At 43.2% G+C, this 24,910-nt stretch overlaps 1 protein-coding gene and 1 non-coding gene across 4 annotated transcripts in view; both read left to right on the forward strand.

The window, feature by feature from the left end:
* ELMO1 (engulfment and cell motility 1) overlaps positions 1-24,910 on the forward strand; it is a 576,900-nt gene that overhangs the window by 45,115 nt on the left and 506,875 nt on the right. The window contains exon 1 of one of the 3 annotated variants that reach the window (XM_053608839.1): positions 13,062-13,114. The exons of the other annotated variants lie outside the window; for them this stretch is intronic. The gene's annotated coding sequence lies outside the window, so the exon portion shown is untranslated. Of the gene's footprint in view, positions 1-13,061; positions 13,115-24,910 lie in introns of those variants that run through there. 3 annotated transcript variants of the gene reach the window in all.
* Positions 9,465-9,570, forward strand: LOC128560485 (U6 spliceosomal RNA). The gene has a single exon (XR_008372983.1). It is a non-coding gene; the product is annotated as a U6 spliceosomal RNA (small nuclear RNA).

Below are 24,910 nucleotides of genomic sequence, written 5' to 3' on the forward strand. Positions count from 1 at the left end.
GAAGACCAACTGCAGGTAAGCAAGCCTGCTCTGGAGTGGAAATTTGTGGGCCTGTGTTGGTGCTAAATGCTGCATGTGATGTGGTTTAATATTTTGTCAACTTGCAAACATTTTTTGCTGAAAGAGGCTTTATTTACAGGATTTTTAAAGCCCCCATGTGTGGGATAGCTGCAGAGTTCATTTGTGTGTCCCTTTCTTCTGGGATTTGTGTGTAGAGGAGGCATTCGCTGATTGTCCCAGAGAGAGGCCCTGTCCTTCCATCTCTCCCTGTCCAGGGGAGGCAAAGACAAACAAATAGTCATAGAAGAGGAGGTAGGCACCAGGTGACACGGGGCAGAGGACTAGGAGGATGTGATAACCACTCTGGGGAATCTGGAAGCTTGAACTTCCCTGTAGGATCCTGAATACCGCGTATGGGTGTGAAAGACAGACGTGGGGTAGGGTGAGACAGTCCCAGGCTGGAGGGGAGAGGAGTGGGCCCGAGGTGCTCTGGAGAGAGGGACCAGTAAGGGCAAAGACTGGCGTTGTGAGAAAGCCTGACCTTTTCTATAGGAGTTGTTAGTTTTCATTCATTCTTCCTGTTGTTTTGGTCTGGAGGTGTTAACAACCCCCATTCCTTGCTCTTGGGAATGATTCATTCAGATAAAATGCCATTATCTCTCAGAATAATGCTGTCTCGCACAGCCATTTGAGTCCTCCTGGTTGGTGGCCCACATTACCAGATTACTTCATTGATCTGGTCACAGTGAGTTCTCTCCAGGAGATGTTTTCTCAGCAAATGCCTTCTTCCAGCAAATTTCATAGCCTCCATACTTTCAGTGAGGGCTCCTGCTCCTCCTGTGCCATTGGCATTTTAAAAAGATTTAAAGGAGGGGGGGGAGAAAAGGAAGGGATGATACTCTAGCTAAGCAATAATTGAGGTTTTTATTTTCATTTTTTTGACTAGCTATTTTTCATCAAGCAACAATTACCCAGTTCCAACCTCAATCTACTTAGAACTAAATTTTTAAGCCAGCCTTCCAAACCCCAAAGAAAACTGGAAAAATAAAAGATCCAGGAAACTTTCTGTTAGTATAATCCTCTTTCTTTTCATACTGAATTAGCAAACCTTTCTACGTTTCCACAGGGGAGTTAGATCTCAACACTGATTAGCATCTGGGCCCAACCGATGGGGAGTGATTTCGCCATGTCTTGGTTGTAAGAGAACCTTTGTAGAAACAATACAAAGGGCCCAGGGAGTTTATTATTTACTAGATTGTTACTTCCATTAAGGTAGAGAAGTGACTAAGGATATGTTCTTTGCCAGAGATGTCATTATTAGAGTTAAAAATAGCATGGAACTTGGGGATGGACTAGAAAGCTGAGCCAGCGGCGGGGAGTGGCAGTGATAGGACCAGGAGGAGAAAAGAGCCTGGATGGTCCTGGACATCACTGCTCATGGTTAACTGCACTGGACAGTGGGCAGTGTGCATCAGAGAGCCTGTCCTGCCGGGAGGGAGTGAAGGCAGAGGGGGACCTGCCTAGATCTTCAGGGATGGGTCTTGCTGGGGTAGGAGAGGTTGGAGAGTGGAAAGTGCTGGCCTACATTTTTCCATGTCTTAAATTCAGTTATTTTCTGGGCATATTTGAAAAGAAAACTCTTACAATTTTAGGGATTCCCCACTCCTCATCTCATCTTGCTGTTCTTCCCACCACCAATAGGTTTTGTTTTTAGACTAGTTGTAGATTTACTGAAAAATTGAATAGATAGTACAGAGAGTTCTGGTGTAAACCCCCTTTCCAAACAGTTTTCCTATTACCAACATCTTGCATGAATGTGGCACATTTGTTGTATTTACTAAACCAGTATTGATCCATTATTATTATTAATTAATGACCATAGTTTACATTAAGGTTCACTCTTTGTGGTGTATATTCTGTGGGTTTTAAGGGTGGCATGATGTCATGTACCCACCATTACAGCATCATACAAAATCGTTTTACTGCCTCAAATGCCCTGGTCTACGTCTTCCTCACCCCCAACCCTCCTCTTGGCCTCTAAACCCTTGGACACCACTGACCTTTTGATTGTCTTCTAGTTTTGCATTTCCCAGGATGGCATATACTTGGAATCATATGGTATGTAGTCATTTTAGACTTGAGTTCCGTTACTTAGAAATATGAATTTAAGATTCATCCAGGCTTTTTTTGTGGCATAATGTGAGTGGCTGAGTAGTTTTCTATTAGCTATCGATACTACAGTTTGTTTATCCATTTGCCTACTGAAGGACATCTTGGTTGCCTCCAAGTTTTGGCCATAGGAATAAGGGTTCTGTAAACATTCTAGTGTCAGTTTCTGTGTGGACATATATTTTAAATTCATCTGGATTGTGTGGTAAGAATATGTTGAAGTGTAAGAAGGTGCCAAAGTGTCTTGCGAGGTGGCTGTACCATTCCCCCTTGCTTTTCATATTCCCCATGATTTTAATTTGGGAACAGGAATTAGCGATAATTTGTGGGAAAAAATGTAGGTGCTATTTAAGGTGGAACCCTCTGATTCTGAAATATCCAGAGAAGTGTGTTGTACGGGGCAAGACACAGGAGTGCAGGCCCTTACTGTAAGGACATTTATTTCACTGGAAATCATCAGATTCGATAGGATTCATTTGGGTCACCAGTGACCCACACGTTCTCCTCATCGTATTCCTCATCCTAAGTTTGTTGGCCTTTGTCTCCTGCTTGTCCTTGATGGTCTCGAGGTGGCTGCGACAGCACCAGGCGTCCATTCCCTCACACACTTCAGAAGAATAAGGTAGGAGAAACACCAGGATCTGTCTTCCCACTCTGTACCTTTTGTCGGAAAAGTGCAAGCCCTCCAGAAGCCCCGTGCAGATTTTCTCTGATGTCTTACTGGCTCCAGTTGGGCTGTGGGATTCCTGTAGCTGCGGAGAGGCCAGGAATGGTTTCTGGGGATCTCCATGGTGTCTGCTCCTATCCACATATTCTCACCCGCAATCAGGCCCCACTCATGTACCCAGTGGAGTGTTGGAGGAGCTCCCTGTAACGTTTTGGCCTCTGTGGGGGGAGCAGAAGTATCTTCTCCTCATTATGTTCATGGCTGAGGCTCCTAAAGGAAAAGAAAAGAAAAGACAGATTAGCAATAGGTAAGCACACACATTTCTTTAATAGCAGTTTTGCGTGCTACGGGAGACATCACAAGGAAAGGAAGTCCTGGGAGCAGGGCAACTCGTGTATTTTTCTGCTTAGATTGGATGAAGAGAGGATGGTCCTGGAGAAGTAAGATTAGACAAAGGGGGTCCGATCTGATAGTAATAGACCAGCCAGGGGCAACGTAACAAGGCCTGTTGGTTCTGTTCGTTTGATTCTTCTTTGGCCTCAGTGTCTTTGGATCCTTTCCTCTGGGTACAAGGAGGGAACCGTCCTCCTGAGGGTCTTGAGGCTAAAATATTCTCCCTAGGTTTTTTGACCTTCTTCCGGGGAGAAGGAGCCAGGGAAGGGAAGAGCGGCCTTCTTGTTTCTGCTGTTTTCTCAGATGCCCAGGTACCCTGTTTTGGGGTAACATGTTGTCAACTCCGTCACCTCCGTGTCCTTATTTCAGCTGTCATGTGAGGGTTGAATTATTCAGTCACTTTCAAAGTAGTGTTTTATAGAGCCCACATTTGTGAGCGAGCTGGGGGATCCCAGCAGGGACAGTGAACAGGCTGGACCTCTCGTGTCTCCCAGCTCCCTGCAGTGTGGGGCTCTGGAGGCTCTCCTTCCAATTAGTTTCTGCAGCTAAAACTAAGGGGGAAAGCGCCTGCTAAGTGAATGTCTCTCTCAATGCTAACAGTCAGGACTTTCGGACCAGAGGAGACAGGGCCATTACTCTCCTCCTAAGTCCTTTGCACACTCCTTAGGATTTTTGCCTTGAAAATTTTACCACATACCTATATTGTGTATCTGGTAAAGCGGTTTTATCTTCTATTCTAAAGGCAAAGGACTTTCTCTGCCATTTTAAAAGTGGTTTTAAATTTTAGCTCTTCCTTGACAAGGAGATGGTCTGGAAGGGGAGATAAGGAGATGGCCATCAGTCTGAGTGTTCCTCCTAAAAAGTGGAAAGTTTGATCTTTCCTGGTCACTTCAAACATAATTTATCAAGGGTCCTTGAGGAACCAAAAAGGTGATATCCATTCTCCTCTACCCTTTCCTAATTCCCTCATGTGTTCATATGATTTTGAGACAGGCATTTTATATATGTTGTATTTTATATATGATGTAGCATTTAATTTGGGGAGGAAAATGTTGTGATCTTTTAAAATGTACCTGAGACTGAGTGAAAATGCTTTGTAATTGACATATATGCCTTGTAACGATTTTATGAAGTTTTAGGGATAGAAAATGCATGAAAACGAAAACAAAAAACTAGGTGTGTGCTTCCTAAGGATAAATCTGCTGGGTAAAGCCATTTTAGAAGATGTATTTATTTATTTATTTATTTTTGAGACAGAGTCTCACTTTGTTGCCCTCGGTAGAGTGCTATGGCATCATAGCTCACGGCAACCTCAAACTCTTGGGCTTAAGCTATTCTCTTGCCTTAGCCTCCCAAGTAGCTGGGGCTTCCACCACAACGCTCGGCTATTTTTTTTTTTTTGGTTGTACTTGTTGTCGTTTAGGAGGCCCAGGCTGGGTTCAAACCCACCAGCCCCCATGTATGTGGCAGGCACCCTAACCACTGAGCATGGGTACTGAGCCCAATTTTTTTTTTTTAAATAATCTGGTAGCTTCATGGTTTGCACAGCACATTGTGACATACGGACAATGTCCTGATCCTCACTCTGTCCTGGACATGGGAGACTTGTTGGCCTTCCAGGCACGTGTTGGAGCCATAATCCAATGAAGGAACCTGCTGTGTGGGAGACAAAGGGCCTCAATACCAAGTGAGCACCTGCTGTCTGATGAGCTGTGTTTCCAGGCATCATCTCATTCACAATTACAACATATAACTCCCTCCAAAGTAAGCAAGTGTTATGCCCTTTCTGTGTCAGGCAGTGACCTATCAAACTGGTGCCATGTTAAATAGCTCAGCAGTGGCAGAGCTGGAGCTGATGTCTCCCCAGAAGCCCATGCATGTGTCACTAAATCAATAGCTCTGCCTCACTGAAATTAATTGGTGTTCCTCACAGAAATGCAGGAGGGAGAGAATTGGGAGAGAATATTTGAAACGCATTTTTGTGCCAGTTAATTTGCATGTTTGAAATTGTTTAATCCTCATGAGAAGCCCAGGGGAATGGGCTTATGCCGGTGTGTGGAGTGGGGGTTACTGTATTAGCCCCATCTCTTTCTGGTGCGGGACATAGAGGATTGCACTTGGAAGAGGGAAGGGGCCCTTTTTGGGCATGTGAAGCTCCCCTAACCATGTGGGGGTGATGATGCGCCCGGTGACTTCAGGCAATTAAGCTGCTGGCCTCTTTGTGGATTTGTAAAATTCACATCAGAACACAATTGCTCTGCTTATTCCTTTTACAGGTGGTACAGTGTCTTGTGAAGTAAAGTTTATTAGAAGAGAAAAATGAGCAGCTCTGATTTTCCCCTTTCCCACACACTTGCACGGTGCGTGGCTCATGGGCAAGTGCTTGGCTTCCTCTCCCTGCCTCTGCTGGGCTAGCGTTGGGTGCAAGTGGAGGATCCCCACGTGCCGGGTGCAGGCTGGCCCTGCATAGGGCCTCTGAGAATGGGTTCACGCCTGGCCCTGGCAGAATGCACAACGGGGGGGTCCTTCTAGGACCGTGTACAATGATATACAATGAAATTACCTGGATGCCATCCCACCCCATCCAAATTGCCTGGATGCCATCTACCTGGAAGAGATTTGTTCCCCTCTTTCTCACGAGAATTTGTCAAGTGAGTTGAATAAAGAACATGATCCCAGCCTTCACTGTGGTTTCCTGGAAGAGCCCTGGTAGGGGTGCCATCAGAGAAGGGCGGATCCAGGAGGAGACGGAGCTGGAATACCTGGGGTTCTTGGAGGAGGTGGCTCCGGGATGGGAAGGCAGATGCTTAGCTGGGGTCTGAAGATCTTCAGTCAGCCAAGAGGCAGGATGTGGTATCCAGACCCGAGGGGCTCAGAGACACATTTCCAGGCAGACAGGTGGCTTGTGGAGTTGATGAAGGTGCATGAAGTTTCACAGAGGGATGTTGTGTCATAACCTCACTAAGCTGCAGTGTTCATGGAGCTGGGTTTGACCGCAGGAATAGGGAGCCTTGAAGGGCACTTTCCTGTGCGTCCCTGCAGTGCGGGAGGCCTCGGCTGCCCTGCAGACCTGTCTGTCGGGGCTAGCAGGGACCAAGTATCAAAGTGCCCAGCCCAAGTCATCCTTATTTCCATTTCCCAAAGAGGACTAATGGGTGACAGTGAGGCAGAAGACTTCGGCTGGAACCCTGGCAGTGGTGCACAGTGTGTGGGATGTCCGCTGATCCCTCAGCCTTCATTGTCATTTCCTCTGGTTTCCTTCCATAGAAAGGTTTTCTTTTGTTTCAAGTGTCCAGGAATCATTCTCAGGAGGCAAAAAAAAAACAAAAACAGGAAGATAAACAAGGTTGGTGAAGCAGTAGTCCCTTTTTGATTCTTACCCGAGTCTCCTTATCTTATTTCTTGAATTAAGCAGTGTAAAGAGCTTCAGCAGAAAGAAAATGTAATGACTGACCGAATGTTTACATTTCAGTGAATATGTGGATTGAGTTTTCATTTGAAAGAAACTTTGAAGTACTGGAGGATAGGAAACAAAAACAAAAACCAAAAATACTAACCTTACTTCCTAGATGACTGACAATATAGTTCAAAAGCCCTTTACTGCTTTTTTCATGCATTTATACAATAAAAATAATAACCACGGAGGCAGAGAAAGGTGGAACATTTTTGCTAGTGTCTGTCGTGTGTCCATCTCTGTGCTAGAAATTGTGCATTTAATTCTAACAGCAGTCCCAATGAAGTATGTACTCTCGGTCAGGTTGATGAGACAACTGAGGCTCAGAGAGGTCACATGGGCTGCCCAAAGGGAAATCACTGGCAAATGGATCTGAGGGGGTCCAGCTGTGTCCTCACCAACATGCTGTTCGTACCACTGGTAGGGCGCGGATGCCTTTCACAATCTTTTCCTTCACCCTGTGTGTTCCTGATAATAGTTGGTCCACAGATGAACTTGAACCTTCTATCAATTTTCTGTCAAACCTTATAGATTTGAATCTTCCCATTTTGAGCATGAGCTATTTTAGGTGCTGTTACTCACTATAAAAAAGTATTTTAAGCTTTGCACAGGTTTTATATTGTTTCTTGTCTTGCTATGTAAGTAAATTTTTTTTTTTTTGAGACAGAGTGTCACTTTGTCGCCCTTGGTAGAGTGCTGTGGCATTATAGCTCACAGCTACCTCAAACTCTTGGGCTTAAGTGATCCTCTTGCCTCAGCCTCCCTAATAGCTGGGACTACAGCCACTTGCCACAATGCCCAGCTATTTTTAGAGGCAGGGTCTCACTTTAGCTCAGGCCGGTCTCTTAACTCCTGATCTCAGGAGATCCACCTGCCTTGGCCTCTCAGAGTGCTAGGATTACAGGTGCCCAGCTAAGTAAATTAAATAAGGTTCAGTTGACTATATATTTTGCATTGTACTCCGTTCATTAGAATATCTGGCTATGGCTAAGGTATTATTTCAGCCATTTTTTTCTTTTCCAGGAAGATTCCTATCTTCAGTCTTGTATGAGTCTGTCTGTTTATTTTTGTGGGGTGGGGGAGTGTGTAGCTATCGGAGGTAGACTAATGATCTTTCATAACATGATGTAGTCATATTTAATTTTCTCTTTTTTTCTCACTCAATGAAAGCATTTGATGCCACAAATATGCCTCTCACTACTCCTTTGCCTATGTCCTGTGGGATCTCATGTATAGAATTTCAAAATCATTAATTTTGAGGTCACATTTATTGAATGCTGTGTTATTCTACTGCAAAGGAAAAATATATACATCTAACACTTGGAAATGTGCACATTAAGTGAAGAATAACCGCATGTCTCCTCAGTGTCATACTGAATTACTGTCTCTGCCAAAGATGATGTAATTCTCAAGAGATATGTACCTTTCTTTCGTGGTCTTTGATTTACTGTTTATAGCTGGTTAGGATATTTTACAAGTCTGTAAGGGTAAGTGAATACTTACAGAAAATGGATAGGGATGCAAACGATTGTGTGTTAGCCACGAGAATGATTTTTGCCCATCAGGAAGATTCTCCCTAAGGGCGATCTCCATGGCATATGGGGCCCTTCATTTTGTTGGTTACCTCATCTAGTTAAAGGCGTCTTTAGTATATATTCTTTCTCTGTTTGTATGAGAATCATATTTTTAACTTTCTGAAAATCGCTTTGCACTAGGCACGGTAGAGGCTCCGACACGTACTGTGCAATTTAATCTTCATGTCAATCCCCCTTAGGTGAGTTTAGCCTTGTCTCCACTGTACATAGGAAGAAAGGAGGCTCCAAGGTATTCAAGTGGCTGGATACAGGATGGACAGCCAAGAATGTGGAGCCACCGAGGGAGCACAGGTTTGTCGGAAGCCAGGTCCTCTGTTGATGACACTTCATGATGTTACCATGAAAACCCACATGATTCTCACCAGGAGAACCACGATAAAATGCAGCCTGGGGTGACTCAGCAAGCTGCAGATGCATGAGAGGAAGAAAGGAGTGAGGGAGAAGAGGCAGAGATTGCCTATCAAAGAGCCACAATAATATTTAATTTTTGTCCCTGTCTATTGAAAATAAAGCGTGCAAAATGTCCGTGCAGTTGTTTTTATTCATTGTAGCATTGGGCAGATTTTACTTGGAAAGCCCCGTGTCCTACCCCAGACCTGCACATCCACTATTGCGTGTATACAGAGAAGTGGTTTAAAATAAGAAGTAACAGAGGTGCTTGCTTTACCTTAATGAAGTGAAACAAACAAGATGTTGGGAGAGGCGGAAGAGAAAAGCTGTCATTGTTTCTAAATTCTGGCCACACATTGAGTGTGTAGGTAGGCAAAGGTTTACAGTTCCTAAGTTTAACTTCTTAACACCCTAAGGTATTTTCAGTTTTTCTCAAGGATCTCATTAATTCTGAAAACAAAATTGGATCTAATTTATTTTACTTAAATAATCAATGAGAGGTGTGCTATGGAATGGAGTCAACAAGAGGCCGTCCTACTCCAAAATAACTAGACATTTTAGGGAAATATAAACGGTGGCGACAAGGAGACAGACAGGCAAGGATGAACATGGGTTCTCTCTCCTTTTCTAGTACTGTTAAACTTCTCCTAGTGATGCCCACGATAGTTACCGCAGGAGGTAACACTGGGAACTCAAATGTCATTAAAGAAAACTGGAGCTGAAACTCAGCCTGCCATAACTATAGACTTTATCCTTGAAACATACTATTCACCAGGATGAATGAAGATCCACTGGCGTGCTCCTTCGGCAGCACATACACTAAAATTGGAACCATACAGAGAAGATTAGCAAGGCCCCTGCGCAAGGATGATATGCAAATTCGTGAAGCATTCCCTATTTTTTATTTAAACAACAACAACAAAAAAATCCACTGGAGTCCCAAGTTTAATAAGAGTTTGGGAAATTGGTCTATGTCAAGTGCTGAGTTACCAACACCTACTCTTCTCGTATTCCAGATCTTGACCAAAGGCACCCCAACTACCGTGCACTTGATCCAGAAGCCTTCTGGGCCCTCTGGAGCCTTTCCTCCCCTCCCCTTCTTAACACTCCTGCAAAACTCTGCTGGATCCTGTGTTTCTGTGGAATCATGTCCCTGCTTCTATTCCTCCCTCTCCCGTCTGGAGGACACTGCATTTGTCTCTCACTTAGGTCTTTATGTACTCTGCTTCTCTCTGGTCCCTCCTTCTTCGCTTCCTGCAGATGGTTTCCTCAGGTTCTTGTAAACATGTATATGTGATCTTGCCCCTTGGCTCCCAACCCTTCGAGCTTTCCATGGTTTATTGGAAGAGGTGCAGACTCCTGCTGAAAATAGAAGGCCTTCTCCTGGATCTGCTTGCTCACCTTTGCTCACACTATGACCTAGGGTCCTATTTACATCTACAGAGTATCTCAAAGGTTGTCACACTTGCATACATAGGGAAAAAGAGAAGATTGTGGTTAAACGTACCTTTATTTATAAAATAATCATTATAAAATTTTACAAAGTATTTCTCTGCATGTTGATATATAAATATAAAAATATTACAAATATGCCATATACAATACGAGTTTGTTAATTTTCCGCATGCATGGTGATGTTTGGGACACCCTGTACTTTCGGATTCTTGAACGTGCCAGACTGTGCTGACCAATTCCCCTGTCCACCGGCTCACTCATCTCCTTCTCAGTTGTCCTGTAGCTGCCTCGTTATAAATATTTGTATAAGAGACCATGTTCTCTTTTAGGTCAAAGGATCGTCCAACATATATTGCTGTCCCTGGGCCTAACAGAGAAAGGCTTCCCATAACTCTGTGGTGTGGGTGAAGGAATGAGTGAAGTGACCTATCTCGTATGAAGAAGTTAATGCAACTTAACCGCTATTTAGCTATGGACCTAAGGTGTTCTGTTACTTGTCCATTAAGTTTATCATCTCTCTTCTTTCCTTTCCATAATTTTATCCCATCTCGTAAATGCATCTCTATAGATCAACTGCCACTGTTATCAATACCGAAAGGAGCAGAGCAGGGAACATTTCAACCCAGGAGGTAGAGAAGGTGCCAACCAAGATTTGCTCAAGGCCCTCCTAGTTCAGCCTGTCCTTGGGGTAGGCAAGCGTATTTTCATGGACTTGTGGAGGTTTGAGCATTTAAAAAAACAAGCTGGGAACAAATGAACAGTATCAACAATGGGGCAAACCAAAATTGGGCACCACTTGACAGCATGCAAGGTAAAGAATGCGTTACATTTTTGTGATCTTCTTGCCAAAGATCCATAACCTGAATCCAATCAGAGGAAGCATCAGACAAACCCAAATTGAGTGACCTTACATGCACAAAATAACCAGCGTGTAGTCTTTAAAAGTGTCAGGGTCAGAAAAACCAAGGGAAAAGTGAGGGAAATGTTTTATAATGAAGAGGCTAAAGAGACAAAACTGCTAAAAGCACTTTCTGATTCTGGACTGGATACTTTTGCTATAAAGTGCATTACTGGAACATTTAATCACATTTGAAAGGGGTCCCAAGAGCAAATAGAACATGTATTAAATGTTCATTTCCTTACTTTGATTGCTGTGTTGTGGCATGGAGGAGAATGTCATTGTTGAAGGAAATGTACACGAGGTAATGGGCCCTAAGGTTGACAAGTTACCCTAAAGTGGTTTGTGAAGAAAGATGATACTTTGTACTATAATTGCAACTGTTTTTTTTTTTTGTTGTTGTAAATTTGAGATTACTTCAAAATAACATATTTTTTTTTAAAGAAAAAAAATCAGTGAACAAGCTTAGATAGACTTTTCCCCATGGATGAGTTACCCCAGTGAGATGTTTTTTGTTATGCGCCAGTGGAAATGTGCACAAAAGGGGCCTTGGTTGACCTTGGCATGAGTTGGGATGAAGAGGTGGTGAAGCTGAGGGAAACCTCCTTCTGTCTGAGCAGCCCTGAGGTGGCTTTAAGTGCAAAACAGGCCTGGAAGACAGAGCTGCAGGCTCCAGGGGAGCACCACTACCTTCCAGCCGCAGGTGCAATTAGCAGGCTTCTAGTGACCGGGAACAAAATGCTGATTTGGTGATTTACTGTCTGAAAGGTAATCAAGACCACTGGTGCTCTTTGACTAGCAGATTTCTTCTCTGTAGTCAGACTTCAAGGGAAGGAGTTATTATCTGGAGAGTGCTTGGTAAACAGAATCACAGTGAGAGCAGCTAGCCAGTGCAGTCACAAAGTCCAGAGGCATCCAGCTAGGACAGCCCATTCCTCAGTTCTGTAGGGGGCCTCACACTTGCCCTTGGATGTAGAGGCATGAGTCCTGGACAGAGCTGGGGTGGACTAGCAGGTTCTGGTTTTTGTTAGCTTTCATGCTGGGCCACCTCTGTGCTTCTGACAGATGTGTTCTTTAGATATGGTAATGGCCTCAGCCAGGTTATTACCAGGTACTGTAGAGATTGATTTTATTCGTTAGCCTTCAGAGGTCTATGCTGCTTTATTCAAGTTCTTCAGAGATCTTCCTTGCCAGCCGTGGACTACCTTGGAGACTACTGGCCAAATGGGAACCTGAGTTATAGAGAAGGTGAGCTCCAGAGGAGTAACTTCTCTCTTTCTTGTTCCTTTTTTGTTTTGTTTTTAAGTTCAAAGTCACAAAAAAGGAAGAAAAGTTTTTTTTTTTTTTTGGTTCTCCCCCCACCCCCCAATGTTCTTTCAAGATTTAGCCAAAATACATATACAGTAGAACCTCTGTAAGTAGAGCACCCAAGGGACCCTAACAGCCTGGTCAACATGTGGAGGTGGTCAACATGAGGAACTAGGCCTTCTGCTCAGATATACACATGTGGTGCATGTCCGGCCTATGAAAATTAGTTCAACTTAAGGAGGTGGTCAGTGTAGGGAGGTCGCCAGCTATGGAGGTTCTGCTGCTTTTCTCTATGAGAACAGTGTGCTCTCTGCTAGGAACCCAGCTTTTTCCATTCCTCAGTGCAGAGTCCATGCAGGACTGTTGAATGTGTGTGGAAGTTACAGGTCTCCTGCTCTGGAGTGCTGTCTTGGAGTGGGACTCACCCGTGTGTGTGGAGGTCACAGGTCTCCTTCTGTTCTGGAGTGCTGTCTTGGGGTGTGACTCACCCATCCTCTGCGGGGTGTGCTGCTCTGTCTTGGACAGGTGGCCGTATCTCCTCCTGAAGGCCCCTGTGTACTTAGCCCTTTGGAACCTTTGGGCCCAAATGGTTTCTTGTATACAAACCACTTAATCACTGAAGGGTGTGACCTGGGTGCGCACTGAACCCTTGAGGCTCTTGAATACCAGAGTCTGTTTTTGAAGAGATGCTTGAAATCGATGCCCTGGCATGCAAGTTGGCCTCCAGCTGAGAGCTCTGGATGGCTCAGTGGGTAGCTACCTGACAAGAAGACTTGGGTCCTTCAGTGAGTAACGATTTACTGTTCCTGTGTGATTTCTGGCATATACCCAGTTTTCTTCATAAAAGGATTTTTAGAAAGGAAGTACATACACAGATCCACTCACACTGGTCCACCGTAAGGGTCCTCAGTTTTAAGTAGTTTTATATTTTGTTTTAGCCTTTGTCATATAATTATAATACAAGGCCTTCCACACAAATATCTTTAGAAATAACCATGCCTGTTTCTGTACTGTGGACATTGAACCAAAGGGGAGCGCCGCTTCTCCCTATCATGTAATTAGTTGGGGACAGGGGATAGTGTCTACAGGGTCACCAGGTCAGCTTGGTGGCCTGCTTGGGCCACCTGTTTACCCTGGCAGATGTCTGCAACTAGATTTTCTTCTCATCTAAAAGTGCAATCCTCTGAACAGCTCATGGCCCTCAGCAGCTGGTGGGCAGAAACAATAGCTGGAGAGTGGGGTGGTGAGTGCCCACAGGCTCAAAGAACAGACACTTGGTTTCCATTTGCAAACAAAACAAACCATAAGCCCCATGTGAACTCCGGGAACTACTGTTTGACATCTGTTTGATTTTTTTTTTTTTTTTACTGGGCCAGGGAATATGATGAGTCCCACTCTATGGACCAGTGAAAAGGGTTAGAAATAGAATCATCAGAAACACATGCTATTCAAAGCAAGTGGGGCCTTAGGTCTGCTTAGGAAGCTGGCACTTTTGCTTTTGTTCTGTTCCTGGGCCTCTGGGCCTCTGGTAGTCAGAAAAAAAAAAGTGGAGTGTAACAAAAAATGTGCTCCTTGGGGCACCCTATTAATCTGTGCCTTTTGTCTGTCAGATTTCCTGCTTGATGGGAAGAGTACTGCCATCCTCAGCTCTGCCAGGGATTCCTCTTGCAGCGGGAGTGTGGGCTCCATGTGAAACTGATCACTGTCTAGGTGGGCAAGGTTGACAGCTCTATGTACGGAGTGCTCCCTGGAACGGGCTCCCTGCTCAGTCATGGGGCCAACTTTTTGCTCCCAGTGACAGCTGCAAAGTACAGATTTAAGGCAAAGGTGCTAGCTCTGAATTCCAATTAGCATTTGAGTTTTTAAGAAGTCCACATTTCCATGTCTGTAGTGCATTTTTACAGCTTGCTGCCATGGAGCCTACACACAGCCTCCTGTTAGGTGGTACTAATGCATATTCTAACCCTATGATTTGCAGACCATGAACACAGGTGATAGGTACTTAAGGCTTAGTTCCTGGGGGATGTAAGTGCTGGGGGATCTGCTCTGAATTTCAAGAGGTCAGAAAGGCAGGTGGGATGGGGAAGGCTAGGAAATTTTGGAAGCTGAGTGACTCTGGGGAGACTACTAGAAGTTTGCATTTCTACTTATAATGGTTAATTTTTGTTTCAGAGAGCAGCTTTCCCTAAGGAGGGTAGCACATGCCAAAGAGTGAATAAAGGCCCTTGGGGAATGCCTGTGCTTTATGCTTTATGTTCCCTTCTAGGTGAAGGTGGAAACATTGGGTTCTGCTACACTCTTGACAGCCCATTTCCTAGGGTTGAAGGAGAGCCGGACTTCCTGTTACAAGAGCTGGATATAGGCATCTGGAGACTTGTTATGTCCCCCTGCTGCCCGAGCTCAAGCTATCATTCGCGCCTTTTAATGCTCCACCAGGTGGCAGGATAGGAGGTTCATCTTCCAACGTGACAATTCGTGACTCTTTGTGACTCTTTGAGACTCTTACATACCTAAGATGGATTAAAGTGTACAGATTTCAAGTAACAACTTCGTTGCTTCTGTTAGAAGAAATATATGTGTCTGTCTTCATGCGCATCAACACAATGAAGGGAAAAACGTCCTAATGTTTTAAAATACCTTTAAAAACATCATAAAGACTGCTTACAGCCTTAAAAAAAAAATCTTTCGATTTTGAAAGCCCTTTTCTTCATACATAAAAGAAAGTTTTTATTATGGGGCTGTTTTGCTTAATGCAGGCTGGTTTTATTTTGGACCCTTTGAAACTCTGTGTGATGCTAAAATTCTGCTATGTGGAGAAGTAAAAAGGAAAGGAATTGCCAGGTTTGGGTTGTGCTAAATTAAAGTGACATGGCACAGATAACAGGGCCCAGCTGTGGCCACAAATTAGCCCTCTCTAATTTGCCGCTGTGTAAAGTAGTGCTTTGGTGTTGCATTGTAATTTCTTTTGTTGAATTAAAGTTTAAAAAAGAAAGTCCAGTTTGCTCAAAAGAGAAAACCTGAAAAACTAAGCCCTTCAGTATTGAAATGGCCCATAGTTCCCTGTGTTCAGGAATTTTTTGAGGAAGCCCTGCTTCAAAAGCATGTAAATTACATGGTTATATTTTTAGAAGCTGCGCTTGTAAAATGTGTGTTGGATTGTTTGGTGTGCTACTTAAAGGTCTGCCTTCCGAAGCTCTTGTTGAACTTCAAAGTGTATTATGTGTAGAGCAGATGGCGGCAGGCAGTGTCTTGTGTGGTCTCTTCTGGACATGAGGGCCATGTCATCTTGGAGTGAGGGTATGACAGGTCAGGAGGTGAAGAAGGCCAAGGTTGCTTTCTTCAACCTCTTGAGTTCTAGGCAACAGCTTGGTATTATGGGGACTCAGGAGGACATCTGGTTTGTTTTCTCAGCCACAACATGCCCTGCCCTAAATTACAATATTCCTTTCCCCCAATCACAGTTTCCCAGAAAGCTGAAATGTCATTCTTCCAAATTTGGTGGAGCACGAATTACAAGTTAGCTCATAAACTGTGCAGTGAAAGTCAGGGTTGCGTATTACAACACAGTAAAAAATTGCGATATTTAGGTCATAGTAAGTCACATACTGTTTTTATCATCTGTGGGTATTTTTTCAAAGAAAAATCTGTGGCCTCCATAGTGAACTGTCTGCTCCCTAAGTGGTGGGTGCCTTCACTCCCCTATGAGGCTTTGGTTCATCTGTCCTTGTAATCATGCCTGGTCCACAGATTACAGCAGATGTGATGTTTCAAGGGTCTGTTGAGAGACACTAGGATCAACAAAGCTGAACAGATTTCTTTCCTGAAGGACTTTCCTAAGTCTTTCCTGTGTTTCTTTCTCAACATTCCCCCAAATAAATTGGAAATTTAGAGATAGAAGCACATATCAGAATATGCGCAGATTGGGGTGAAGCTGCCACAAGCCGGAAGGAGAGAGGCCGGAACAGATTCTCTGGTGCCTTCTGAGGAACAAGGGCCTGCGGTGCCGTGATTGCCAACTTCCAGCCCCCTCGACTATGAGATACGTGGTGGTACTTTGTAAAGGCAGCCCTAGGAGCTAGGACTTTGCCACTCTAGGCTGCAGCTCTGTACCTCAGACTTCTTTCCCAGAACCATATCTCTAGTCTAGAAGCTTCTCCACCGTGCTTTTCTTTGATCCTTTCTGTATTGTGGGTTCATTTGTTATTTATGCCATTGTGGTGTTTCCACTGGGGCCTACACTCTCTTCCTGTTGACCTGAAACAATAGTTTCTAATTCTAGCTGTGTATTGGAGTCATCTGTGGAACTTAAAAAAATTCTAATGCCCAAGCTGATTAATTTAGAATCTCTGGGAGTGGAGTTTCAAGTATTTCTGTTAAAATCTCTCCCATTACTTCTACTGTGCATTCAGGGTTAAAAAACAAAACAAAACAAACAAACAAAAAAAACACCCAGGATAGCTCTGTATGGAGGCAAGACCGAGGAAGGGGTGCTGCACCCAAAATTGGGTAAGGATGGGAGAGGCACTTTGTTGAAGCCAAGGAACCCTCAACTTGTCAGCCTCACAGGCTGAATTTTCCTCTTACCTGCAGTGGCTGTGTGCAGATAGTCTGGAGGCTTTGTGCTGTGGCCTCCTCATTCATCTGTCAGGGATAACAAGCATCACCCAGTAAGGCTGTAGGGAGCCTGCATGAAAGGCCCTGTCCCACGGGGCCACGCCGGGGAGGCGGAGCATTACAGACCAGCACAGACCCTGGAGACCCTGAGCCTCTCCCATCTCTTCCTTCTTTGCTCAGTAATCCTTCCTAGACAGGGGCAGTCTGTCTGTGCCACCTCAGGTCCCTTTTCTAAACCTTCCCCAGATTCCTCTGTCTTTATCTTTCTTTAGCTACCTTCTCACAAAATTGCAACGTTCAAGCCAGGGAGGCCTGCGTTCTTGGTCTGCACACCTTTCTTCAAATAAAACACATTCATTCCCACCATCAGTGCAGAAGTGTTCCCTTTTCTCCACGCCAACATCTCTGGTCTTGGGATTTTGTGATATGGGCTAATCTTACTGGAGTTAGATGATACGTCAAAGTAGTTTTGATTTGCATCTCTGATGATTAAGGATGATGAGCATTTTTTCATATGTCTGTAGGCCGTGCGCCTGTCTTCTTCAGAGAAGTTTCTTTTCAAGTCCCTTGCCCAGCCTGAGATGGGATCACTTGTTCTTTTCTTGCTAATACGTTTGAGTTCTCTGTGGATTCTGGTTATTGAACCTTTGTCGGAGACATTACCTTCAAATATCTTTCCCATTCTGAGGGCTGTCTGCTTGCTTTATGTATAGTATTCTTGGCTGTGCAGAAGCCTTTTAGTTTGATCAGATCCCAGTAATGTATTTTGGTGTTGCTTCAATTGCCCGGGGGATCCTCCTCATAAAATGTTCTCCCAGGCCAATTTCTTCAAATGTTTTCCCTGCACTTTCCTTTTGGAAAGAAGTTTGGAGATCACTTAAGGATCTAAAAATAGACCTGCCATTCTATCCTTCAATTCCTCTCCTAGGTATATATCCAGAAGACCAAAAATCACTTTATAACATATTTGCACCAGCAATTCATAATTGCTAAGTTATGGAAGAAGCCCATGGAAGAAGACCCATGAATGGATTAGTAAGTTGTGGTGTATGTACACCATAGAATATTATGCAGCCTTAAAAAACATGGAGACTTTACCTCTTTTATGTTTACATGGATGGAGGTGGAACTCTTAGCAAAGTATCCCAAGTATGGAAGAGAAACTGTCCAATGTACTTAGCCCTACTATGGAACCAATTTATAACACCCACACTTCCATATGAAAGCTACAACCCAACTACAGCCCAAGATGAAGGGGAAAAGGAGGAGGGGAGGGGAAGGGGAAAGATGGGTGGAGGGAGGGTAATTGGTGGGACCACACCTATGGTGCATTTTGCAAGGGTACTTGTTAAATCTACTAAGTGTAGACTATAAATGTCTTAACACAATAACTAAGAAAATGTGGTGAAGGCTATGTTAACCAGTTTGATGAAAGTATTTAAAATTGTATATAAAGCCAGCATTTTTGTACTTCATAATTGCAATAATGTACACAGCTATGATTTAATTAAAAAAAATAAGCCGGGCGTTGTGGCGGGCGCCTGTAGTCCTAGCTACTCGGGAGGCTGAGGCAAGAGAATCGCTTAAGCCCAGGAGTTGGAGGTTGCTGTGAGCTGTGTGATGCCACGGCACTCTACCAAGAGCCATAAAGTGAGACTCTGTCTCTACAAAAAATAAATAAATAAATAAATAAATAAAACCGTATCTATCAGAAAAAAAAAAAGACAGTATGTTCATTCCCTAAGGAAGCGGCACGAGGTCACTGTGGCTGTCACCACTGAGGGCTGCTGGCAGTTCCTTTAAATGGGAAGTCATTCCGGGTAAAGAGCAGGTGGTGAAAACCCAGAACTTGAGAGACGGCCAAGGAGCCGTTGAACCGAATTGGGCCTAGGGTTTTGGCTTCTGTCTGGGTCCTAGGCGCCTCTGAAGCACTTGCCACTTGGATGGCCTGGGGAATGTGCGTCTCCAGAAGCTGGGTGTGGCGCTGATAATTTTGAAAGCTCTACAGGCAGTTTTGATGGAGGACCATTTGCCACCCCTCCGTTTTCTCTGTGCGTGTTCGTGTGTGGGAAGCTAAGCATTCATGAACAAATGAGTAGACACTTGGGACACAGTGCTGATCACAGGCTTATGTGAAGCTTCTTTTCCAACCAAGGATTCAGAAAATGAACGAGTAAACAAATGCCTGAGAAAATTCCAGATTTTGAGAATTGATCTAGAACAAAAAGCAGGGTATGTGGGTGGGAAGACAGGGAGCACCATTCTGGGTGAGGGTCAAGACACGCTGCCGAGGAGAGGACATTTGCACGGGAACCTGAGTGAAGACGAAGTGAGCCACAGAATGAGCCACGAGGAATCTTGGTGTGTTGAGGCAGCAGCGCCAGCGTGGTGGGAGTGGAGGGGGAGATGGGTGGAGTACAGAAAAAAGGCCAAAGGCAAGGACCATAGAGGCAGATGGGCCATACGCAGGGCTTTGACTGTGGTTCCAAGCAGGGCAGTGACGTGCTCTGACTTAGGTTTTAAACGGATCACTCCGATGGAATCACTATTGTGGGCAGGAGCAGAGCCAGAGAGATCAGCTAGAGGCAGACTGTTGAGGCACTGTCCAGCAAGCAGCCACGAGAGGTTTATGCATGTGTGGCAGGTAAAATATTAAATCAAACCTTTAAAATAATTCCCAGGAGTTGTTTACTATTCTTAGAATTTAAAACCAAAGTATGGGGTATATACTTTTTGTACTTAGGCAAATAATTCTTTGTGTTTTCAAATATGACATGTGCAGTATTATTTCAGCATGGTCACGGGTTCAAGCAATTTTTATGCATTTTTATTCATGTCTTTTTTTGTGTTTTCAACCCTTGCTGCTGGTTTTGTTACAGAGTAGAGAGAAAGAAGTAATTTGTTGGAGTCAAGAGTTCTGAGGCAGCCTTTCAAGGAGATCTAGTATTTTCCTGACAAATAGATAAGAAATTTCTATTTTTTCTTCAGTTATTCCCATTTTTTCAATTATTTTGTCCATTCTTGTCTATAAATATGCCTTTTCCAGTGTCTATACTTTTTATTAGTATCTGTATCACTTTATTGATCTTGTTTAAGTCCAAGTAATTAAATGTGCATGTTAACATCTTAATGATGTCATTTGTTTTCAGTCTGTGTTATCAAAATAGGTATTAAGGGGGATAATCTGTATTATCAAAGTAGGTATTACTAAGGTATTTTCCCTTTTTTTTTTATTGTTGGGGATTCATTGAGGGTACAAAGAACCAGGTTATACTGATTGCATATGGTAAGTACAGTCCCTCTTACATCTGTGTCCACCCCCAAGAGGTGTGTCATGAAATAAAGTATTTTCAAAAGACTGTCTAAGCAACACGTTTCTTTTTTTTTTTTTTGCCGGGGCCGGGTTTGAACTCACCACCTCCGGTATATGGGACCAGCACCCTACTCCTTGAGCCACAGGTGCCACCCTAAGCAAGATGTTTCATTCATATAAGTAAAATGTAGGAGAAACTGTCAAAAACTATATACTTCGGAACTTGCCTAAAACTTACATTCATTTGAGCATTGCCTAAAATAATCTGTGATGAGACTCTTCTTGTAACATGTTGTAAGATAAAAATGAAGTGCTAGAAACATTGTGCTTAATAATAAAAGGAATAATTAAATAGGCAGAAAAAAAGGAATCCCCAAATAAAATCTCTGAGCTTATAACAAAAAATGCGGGCTGTAGAAATTCAGGCAAGTGGACACATGTGTGAAGTGTTTTGAAAGTTCTGTCTCAAATGCATATAACACAAATGACAAGTAAAAATTTATGAACTCAACGGGCAGATACAATCTTAACCAAGTGGTCAAAGTTAACATCTCTATTAATGAGACACATCAACTACATATGCCTTGTGATCTGAGGCATAACACCGTTCCTGTGATATTCTGTCAAAAATGCATAACTGAATCTTATTGTGAAGAGATGTTAGATAAACGCAAATGGAAGGACATTCTACAAAATAACTTCTGTAGATTTTTTCTGTACCCTTCCAGAATGTCAAGGTCGTGAAAGGCGAAGAAAGGATAAGGAACTATCCCAGACCAAAGGAGATCAAAGAGACAGACCAATTCCATGCCATAAGAAGTCCTGAATTGACTTCTAGACCTGGGAAACAAATTCATTTTTCTTTTAAGATAAAGGACATTACTGGAACGATTAGTGAAGTTTGAAGAGGGCCTTTAGGGCCTATAATAGTTTGTATCAATTGTGATTTCCTGCTTTTTACATTATGTAAGAGAATTTTTTTTTTTTTTTTAGAAATACACTAAAATGAAGTATTGAGGGGAAAAGAATATTGCGTCTGTAACTTACTCATATACAGTTGTAGGGGAGGAAAAACTATTCTTTTTTTCTCTGCTCTCTGAGGTTCTCAGTCCAGGGCCCTGCAAACTAGATGGACAGATGTTATATTAATAAGAGATAACAGAAGTTTATTAACCCAGGCAGCGCGTACACACTTGGGAGAAACTCGATACTTGATGAGTATCGCACAGGGGTGATTAGAAGTTGAACTGAAATAGCGTCTTAACAAAGCACAACGAATTTGTAGAGAAGTGACAGGACAAAGGAAAAGGGCTTTAGGCTTCTGGGGGTGGCAGAAGGCAGGAAGGCAGATACATGGGGAAGACTGATGGATCAGGATTAATTCAGTAAGGTTTGTGCAGGTCCATCTTGATGTCATCTCATTGGAGGTGATAGGATTGTGAGAGATAAAAATAAAATAGTAAGCCTCCCAACCAACTGAATGGAACCCTTATTGGCCAAGGGGACCCCAGAGAAACCTTGAAACTGCAACCCTGGTCACGATGGGGTGGGAGGTCAGACCAGCTTCATTTTACACATTCCCTCACTAACCACCATTGGGCTTTCTTTCCTAAGCGTCAGTCAGAACCAGCCTTTGCAGAAATTTGCTCCACCACCCAACCAACTCCCTAATCTTGCTTCTCCCTTTTTTTCTTATCCATATGGCTTTTTTTTTTCCCTTCAAATTAACATGAGGGTATGGATTTTTAGGTTACATTGTTCTCACTTCCACCGCAAAGTTCAAGCTATAGAACAGCCCTTCACCCAGGGGGCGTGTTGAACCCCCTCTCGTTGTGCACATCAGGGGAGATCCCGCCAGTTGCCCTCCCCTCTCCTTCCTCTCCGCTCTCTTGCTAGAGTATATTTGTGTTTTATCATTTGTGTGGGTGTATAATTGTTTATATCGTGGTTTCACATTAATGTTAGTATTGAGTACAGCGTGGATGTGGCGAGAAGGGAACACTTCTACACTGCTGATGGGATTGCAGACTAATGTAACTTTTATGGAAAGAAGTATGGAGAATTCTGAACGAACTAAAAGGTGACCTTCCATTTGATCCCACCGTTCCATTACTAGGCACCTACCCAGAAGAACAAAAATAATTTTACCACAAAGACATGTGCACCAGATGCACCAGAATGTTCCTTGCAGCTGAGTTCATAATTGCTAAGAGATGGGTGCAACCTTTTTGCAGTTTTGATGCAACTGACCAGCTTTCCTTACTGATAAGAGACCACCAACCTTGGAGTGGTTCTGGCTGTCTAAGGAGGATGTACAGTGAGAGTTTTCCTGTCCTTTGCTTCACCTTTTGACATAAGAAGGCTGACTTCACCATCCTGGGGTCATGCTAAGGTTCCGTCTTTTGCACGTGCAACTCTTAAAGGGGCCTAATGCTCATGAGCATATTCCTCCTCCTGTGAATATATGATTTCTGTGGCTTACTAAATATGTATATTTGGCCATCCAACTTAGCATAAATTCCCATTCATTTTGCCTTTCCTCCAGATACCTGTTTCCACCTCCCAGCCAGAGGCTATGCTTCTCAGCCTGCTAGCTACAGCCCTTCATGAGAAATAAAACTCACCTTTCCAAATTGATGAACCTTGTCATTGTTCACTTGACAGTTGTTACCCTCTCCCTGGTATGGGAAGGTAGGGTTCACCTTTATAAGGGGAATTTACCTCCTGCCTTCAGGCAGATAGTGGGTGGGCCGAGAGCTTGTCCTATGTCAGCTTAAAAAAAATGTGTCTTCATGGGCGGTGCCTGTGGCTCAAAGGAGTAGGGCGCTGGCCTCATATGCCAGAGGTGGTGGGTTCAAACCCAGCCCCGGCCAAAAACTGCAAAAAAAAAAAATTGTCTTCAGCTCAAAATAATCCTTATGCCAAAATGGTATATTTGGAGGTGTAATACTCTGAATCCTTTCACAGTTCTGAGGAAAATAATAATACAAAAAGAGATTAAAATTACTGTGATAAAATGTTACTATTTGGGAAATTAGACTTCACATTCATCTTGGAACTTTCATGGAAGTCTGAAATTATTTTGAATTATTAATTCTAAATCAAATTTAGGAGAGAACATTTTATCTTCTCAAAAATTTCAGAACCCCTTCTGTAGTAGTTTCTAAAGAGTTGGAAGGAAATTTTTCTTTTTCAAAGATAAGGTGAAAGTGTTTGAGATTGCCTTAAATTTATATCAACTATCAAGTGTATTTTGAACATTATCTTTTTTCCACAGAGTTTTGACATGCCAAAAGAGCCGATTAGAATAGAGCGGACCAGTAGGAAGTATTTTTCTAATGTATAGACGGCGGAATTCTTAGAATTTAAAACGTTGTAATCCTGCTGCTCTTACGTGTGTAGAGGAGTCTCAACCCTTGTTGTTGAATGTGCTTTACAAGGAGAAATAAACATTTACTAAGAAGTGAACTCCACTGTAGAGGGGATTTTCTAAATGATGAGAGTGATCAAGTTCCAGAAACTTGTTGAAGATTCTCTCCATCCCTGTGGACAAGGAAGAAGCGTGGATACTGGACTGCTCATGTGCTAACTGTAAATTTCCCTGGACGTTGGTTTGTGGGTGGTTCAAGCTTTGACGTCCCAGATTTATTTTCCTAAAAATTTACGTCTGTGCTTTTAGGGCCTACATCCCATTGTGAAACTACTCATTGTTATTGAAGGGTTCTTCTCTAATGAATGGACATAGGCGGTGAAGTTAGTCGCCATCTGAGTCTGGCCTCACGTTGCAGAGCTGTGTAACCTTTGACAAGCTGCCTCCCTTATTCCATATTTGAGAATTCAGTTATTTGCTAGTATTTATTTGTAATCCCTAAATCAGTGCTTATGGCAATTTTGTGGTCAATCGCAGATGAGCAGAGGGATGAAAACTTGAGTCACTAATGGGCATGTTTTTAGTGCCTGCTTGTTTCAGCTTTCATACTGTAAACTAGTATCCTGTTTCTAGTCTATTTAATGTCATATTTTTCATGCTTTTTTTTTTGTGTGTGTGTGTGTGATTTAGCTGTTGAAAATGGCCCTAAGGGTAGTGCTTGAGTGCTGTCTAGTCTTTCTACGTGCAAGAAGGCTGTATGTGCCTCATGCAGGGAGTATGTGTGTTAGAAGAGATTCATTCAGGCGTGAGTTACCGTGCTGTTGCCCATGAGTTCATTGTTAATGAAAATAAGTCATCTTTAAATGGAAAATTGCATAAATATAAGGTTATGTGTTGATTGCTTAACAAAAGTGTTGTGACCTTACTGCGGCAGGGACCTAATTCTGTTTGTGTAGGAGCAGTTGTTCGGTGTTGACAAATTCAGTGTTAACTGAACTCAGCCACTTTGAGGGTGACATTATATTGTATTCAATTTCTCTGAATCTCAGCTTCCTTTTTGTTAAGTTGAATAAGAAAAAGGAAATAAAAATCTCAAGACCATCCCCCCAATTCCTTATGTAAAAAGGAAAGGTAAAGACCTTGGCACCTGGGAAGGACTGGCCCCAGATCATTCATAGAGGAAATTCCTTGCTGGCCTCCCATAAGCAAGGACATATAAATTGTAATTTTAGTTCTGTGGGCTAAGTGTCTAGCTCCTAAAACTAAAGTCTGTTAGATTCCACA

Source organism: Nycticebus coucang, chromosome 11, assembly GCF_027406575.1.
Source record: "Nycticebus coucang isolate mNycCou1 chromosome 11, mNycCou1.pri, whole genome shotgun sequence".
Classification (NCBI taxonomy): Eukaryota; Metazoa; Chordata; class Mammalia; order Primates; family Lorisidae; genus Nycticebus; species Nycticebus coucang.